Below are 6,564 nucleotides of genomic sequence, written 5' to 3' on the forward strand. Positions count from 1 at the left end.
GTGAGGCAGACAAGAGTGGAGGCGCAGGGGTGCAGACTCCCAGACAAGGATGCCAACCAGCAGCCCAGCTTTGTGGCTCAGCAGCTGGATGGCCTTGGAAAAGGCCCCACGCCCTCTCTCAACCTTATTTCCCACCTGTGAAATCAGAGTAACAGTACTGACTTTGCGCAGTGGCCTGTGAGGAAGCAGTCAGTCAGCATGCAAGGCCTAGAGGTGCGTGCCCTCCGCGCCACTTACACAGAGGCCAGAGAGTACGGGCTTTTGTGAAGCCAGCCAGCTATTCTGTCAAGAGTGCTGCTTGAGCCCAAAGACTGCCTCACTAGCCATGGATGAACTAGCCTACTACCCACTCCCTGCTGAGAAGGGAAGAGAGGCAGGCCATCCCTAAATGCTCCAGGCAGAGTGGCTAAGCCTCCTGGCCTAAAGTGATCCTTAAGTCATTCTATGATGGGGACTCAGCATACCCTCTGGGCTCTCTTCTGAGCACTGTTCGTGGGTGGCCCTGTTTTGAATCTTCTCCTTTGAGCAGCACCTAGCATCGGAGAGGCTTGTGTCATCTCTGCTGGCAGGTCTATGACGAGGATGTCACTCATTCCATTCTCTTCACCTCCAAGTACAGAATGTCAGAATATCGCGATTAGCTTCAAGTCCTTGTTTGGTTCCTCACGTCAATTCCACCCCTGCCTGAGGGGCGGGCTCTGCTGCTTATCCTTGTGTGGGCGCTGGCTGGAAGTCAACACCTGGTTAGGTCACCTGAGGATACAATGGGATGGAGCTGGTCAGAGAGCACACATCTGGCCGCAAGAGCTGCTCCTACAGAGCAGCAGGCTTCATGTTCTTACCTAGGATGTTCTAGAACTTTAGCAGATGTTCACCCTGTCTCAGGGGTGGGGATTTGGTTTCAGAGGAAACCCAGGGTGGGGACACATCTGTAATCCTACTACTTGGGAGGAGAGGGCAGAAGGGCTACTGAGACCGTCTTAAAGATAAATGGATGTCTCAAAAATAAAGTAATTAACTAGGTGAGTTCTCCACCCTCCCCTTGAGTTCACAGGAAGGGCCCATAACTGTCTTCCACTTAATGGGGTGCCTTCTCAACTCACTTGTGAAAAGGCAGTCTGAGGCCAGGCACAGTGGCACAAGCCTTTAATCCCAGCACTCAGGATGCAGAGACAGAAGGTTAGTTCAAGGCCAGCCTGGTCTACGTGGCAAGTTCCAGGAGGAAAAGGTGTCTGCTCACATTTTGCAGAGACATACCTGGTGATGTTGCAGCGGCTGGGCACCCCGGGACCACCTGGGCCTGGGTCTGAAAGCTGCTCCCTTCAGTCAGCAGGGGGCGCTCGTCAGACTCCTCTGTAGCCTGCCCCACTGCTTGGTTCCCTGGTGTGGTTGGGTTTTCAAAAGCTTGGCTCCTAGAACGAGGCTATGTCTTGCGGCTTGTTATCAGCCTATTCTCAACGTCACACTGTATCCTCCCTCGCCCCGGGCCCCAGCACTGGCCACCCGAGCCAGGTACATGGTGAGTGACCACTTTAATCCCAGTCCAACTGGAAACTGCAGCTGTCTGCTGTCCTGGAAGGACCCAGAGGGAAGGAAGATCCGGTTCTTTCCTGCTCCCGCCCCTCCCCACCTCCCCTCGCCTCCGCTGAGGATACAAGCAGAAGAAAGGAAGTGAGAGGCTTCCCTACCTCCAGAGCCCTTCTTCTGGGGGGACTTTCTTGTGACCAGAACATATGACTCGAGCTGGCTAGTTTTTGTTTTGTTTTCTGGTGCTCGTGGTGGGCTTTCTTTGGAGCCCTCACTTCTGGGAATGGTTCACAGTGCAGTGCCCTTCCCGGGCAGTGCCTTCTCTGATTGGTCCTTGGATACTGCTCGAGGAGCAAGGCTATAACAGAGTCTGGGGATTGACCCAATGCCTAGCGCTAGTACAAAGCTCCCCTGGAGAGTCCATCTCGCCATCATTTCCTTAGATAGCCCCAGGAAAACGTGTGGACAGTATGCACCCTGCTCAGCACATCTTCTGACTTATCTGGTCTGCCTGCTTTTTCCGAACCTCACCAAACCCCTGTTTGAGCCTGCTGTGACCCAGAACACAGGGCTCTGCAGAGGTCTGCGGGAAGCCCCTTTACTCAAAGAGGGAAGGCTCTCAGGTGCACCAGGCCAAGTGGCAGCCTGTGAAGGCTGTCTGTCCTCTAGCTGTTCCGGGGCTTTGTCCGTCTCTGTGCTGGACTTCCAAGATGAATCCTTAACCAATTCCCTTGGGATAACAGCTTTATGTGGTCTTTGTACTTTGTTTTCAGAATGTGAGTCCAGTTATCAGCCCCAGTGGAGACAGAATCAGACAAGCTGATAAAAAATAAAAACAAAAAAAAACCAAAAACAAAACAAAACAAAAACCCAAAACAACAACAAAAAACCCCCCAAACCCCACAAGACAAAACAAAAAGATTCTATCTTCAGGTTTAAAGAAATGTCACACAATTACCCCCCCAATTCAAAATGTCAATATTTCATTACCTTTATTTCTCATCTCCCCCTCCTTCCCTTCCTCTGCTTTTTCTCGTTTCCTAACCTTTTTTTTTTCTTTATAAACTGCAGTAAATGGTTTCTCCCTCCTAAACTCAGCAAAGGGCATTCCCCTGTGACCACAGTACGGGATCAGTGTAAGACCCAGAGGAGGTGGGAGTGAGGCTAAGCCCGAAACACTCCTGGAACCTGTCTACAGACTTCAATCTGATGTCCTTTCTAACTAAAGAAAATACATGCAAAGAAAAAAAAAAAGACAACAAGATTTGCATTCAAACCACCTTGTACTTGGTTGGTCAGCTCCTTGCTGCTGCCCCTGCCCCTGCTCCTCTCCCTGCTCCTGCCCTCACCCCTACCGTGTAGCCCAGACTGTCCTCGAACTCAAGACCCTCTTGCCTCAGCCTCTGGATGCTGGAATTTCAGGGCTTTGCCACCACACCCAGCCTCTCAGCTCTCTGCCAGCCTGCAGCAATTTCTCTGCCTTCTGTTCTTGAAGCGTCTGGGTGATCTGCGTAGCATGCCCTCCGCTGTGGCTCTGCCCCGTCCTCTCTCACAGGGAGGTTTGCCTTATGTGTTGTCGACTGGAGCCTCGCAGATGGGTGCTGGGTTCTTCTGGTCACCCCATCTTGGAGAGGTGGCGAATGCAGGTCAGCTGTGCAGTCACGTCTCCTTTGGGAATGAATCATCAGTTGAGGAGACGGGGCAGTGGGGGAGACGTGATGATTCCCTTCTCCTCCAGTTAATTTATCTCATCATGAATTCCACTATTCACTGATTATTCTTGTGTGAAATAATCAATGGTGGTGATGGCCAAGCTCTGATTTTGTAATCGCACCACTGCTTCTGAGTTCGGTGGTGTCTGTCTATTGAACAGCCTCCCGCTGCTTCCTTGATTAATATCAACACAGACTATTAGAGTCTATAGGTTGAAATATGCTACTAGTGCTATGATTTTTATATTCAAACTATCTAAGATCTTATTTATGGGAACATGTTCATGGCTTCTCTACCTTTTAAAAAAATTAATATTTAGGGCTGGAAATGTGTCCCATTGGTAGAGTGTTCGCCCAGCATACATGAAGCCATGTGTTCCATCTAAAGCACAGCATAAAATAACTAGGCATGGTTAGTAATCCTAGCATTTGGGAGGTGGAGGCAGGAGGACCAGAAGTTCAAAGTCATACTCGGCTGTTTTGAGAGTTTGAGGCCAGCCTGGGCCATGTGTGACTCTCTCTAATGAACAAGCAAACCCACCATCCCACCATCCCCACCATCCCCACCATCCCCACCGTCCCCACCATCCCACCAACATCACCATCCTCACCATCCCCACCATCCCACCATCCCACCATCCCACCAACATCACCATCCTCACCATCCCCACCATCCCCACCATCCCACCATCACCACCATCCCACCATCCCCACCATCCCCACCATCCCACCATCCCCACCATCCCCACCATCCCCACCATCCCCACCATCCCCACCATCCCCACCATCCCCACCATCCCCACCATCCCACCATCCCACCATCCCACCAACATCACCATCCTCACCATCCCCACCATCCCCACCATCCCACCATCACCACCATCCCCACCATCCCACCATCCCCACCATCCCCACTGTCCCACCATCCCCACCATCCCACCATCCCCACCATCCCCACCATCCCACCATCCCCACCGTCCCCACCATCCCCACCATCCCCACCATCCCCACCATCCCCACCGTCCCCACCATCCCCACCGTCCCACCATCCCCACCATCCCACCATCCCCACCATCCCCACCATCCCACCATCCCCACCATCCCCACCATCCCCACCATCCCCACCGTCCCCACCGTCCCCACCATCCCACCGTCCCCACCATCCCCACCGTCCCCACCGTCCCACCATCCCCACCATCCCCACCATCCCCACCATCCCCACCATCCCACCATCCCCACCGTCCCACCATCCCCACCATCCCCACCATCCCCACCATCCCCACCATCCCCACCATCCCACCATCCCCACCATCCCCACCATCCCCACCGTCCCACCATCCCCACCATCCCCACCATCCCCACCATCCCACCAACATCACCATCCTTACCAACCTTACCATCCCCACCATTCTCATCATCCCTACTTTTCCCACCATCACCATCATCCTCATCTTTAACACTATTAGCACTGTCTAACACAGAACTCTTTCACCTTGTACATCTAGAACTTGGCATCCTTAAGTAACACCCCACCCCCATGCTTTGGACCCATCTCCATCACACCAGTTTGAAGTGTGTTTCAGTGAAAGAGACATTTGTTAAGCACATGCAGGGTCCTTAGCTCCATCCTCAATGCATCGAATAAACTCACAATCACCACTGCCACCACCATGAAAATAATGAACGCATGAATGCTCACATGATCTCTCCCTGCTCCAGTAGCAACCAGGCCCTTTTTGTGGATTCTGAGTCAAAGTGCATGTCTGGGCACTTGGAAGGTTCATACCCCTAAGGTCATTGCTCCCTTGGGCTCTTAGGAATAGTGAGAGAGTTAGGAAGTAGACACATGTATCTAGTCTCATGTGGCTGCCCCCCCCACACGCACACACACATGCACACAGGCAAACACATATGTTTTTCTCTCCTTCTGCTCAGAACCTGAGGTCATTGACATTTCTAACTCTGACCAAAATGGTGAGTTTATTCTTCCTCTCCTGTCTCGTTTTCCTCTTTTAGCAAAGAAAATTCTGGTTCTCAGGTTTCTGAGTTTGCTCACTTTGTCTTTTGTTCTTACAGCCAAATGCCACATTCAGGTATTGCCAGGATGGGCTGATGGCTGAGAGAGTCGAGGGTTCATTCTCCTTTGGTTGGAGTGGTTGTCTCTGCCTGAATCACAGCTGTGTTAGCGTGCTGCTGATAGTGCTGTGTTCTGTCTCCATCATCACTGTTGATTGATTGATTGGCATGACGTTTGGTTGGTTTCATTTTGGATGTAAAAAACCTACAAGCAGGAAAACAGAAAAGTGCTATCCCCAGTGCTCCATCTATCCTGCTGTTTCTGCACATCCCCCTGGTGGCCAATCCCATTCCTTCCCGATTTGTACTTTGGCATGACATTTTACAGGAATGAACAGGTCCACGTCTCTTTCCATGCTCCTGTTTTCTTATTCAATAGGCTCCGTGACGGGTAGGTAGTTTGTGGTGCGCTGCTCTTTTCTATTTTGCTGTTTCCACTTAACGCTTTGTCTTGGACTTCATTTAAAGTTTTGATGGGCTTTGTTCTTCTCTCTCTTTTCTTTAAAAATTGTTTACTGATATTATTATTATCTTTGTGTGTGTGTGTCTGCCTGCCTGTCTGTCTGTCTGTCTGCTTCAGGTTATCAGGTTGATGCAGCAAATTCTTTTACCTGATAAACCATCTCATTTGTCTTCCTTCCTTCCTTCCTCCCTCCCTCCCTCCCTCCCTCCTTCCCTCCCTCCCTCCCTCCCTCCCTCCCTCCCTCCCTCCCTCCCTCCCTCCCTCTGTCCTTCCCTCCCTCTTTCCTGTTTGTCTGTCTTGGGACTAGAGGGACAGTTCAGCACTTACGAACGCTTTCTGTCCTACCAGAGGACCCAGTTCCTTTTCCCACCCCAGCCCTATTGGATTCAACATCCTCTTCTGGCCTCCAAGGGCGTCTGCATACATGTGGCATACACATGCATACACATAAATTAAATTTTTAAATCTTAAAAAAACTAAATAAAGCAAAGTCTTGCTATATATCCCAGGCTAGCTTCAAACTTTCAGTCTTCGTGCCTCAGCCTCCTAAGCGCTGGGGCTACAGAGTTTGCCACCATGCCCACCACGCCCACCACACCCTAAAACTGGTTAATAAAATTATTGCTACTGAAATTAAGGGTTCTCTCTCTCTTATATTCTCTATTGCTTGAGTGTCTGAAAAATATCAATTTGCATGTGTTAATTTTATATAGTATCAAGTTATTGTTCAGGTAACTCATTCTCAGTTCTCTGTGGTATTTCAAGAATACAGTTATTACTTGAAAA

The sequence above is a fragment of the Arvicola amphibius genome, chromosome 9 (assembly GCF_903992535.2).
Source record: "Arvicola amphibius chromosome 9, mArvAmp1.2, whole genome shotgun sequence".
NCBI lineage: Eukaryota > Metazoa > Chordata > Mammalia > Rodentia > Cricetidae > Arvicola > Arvicola amphibius.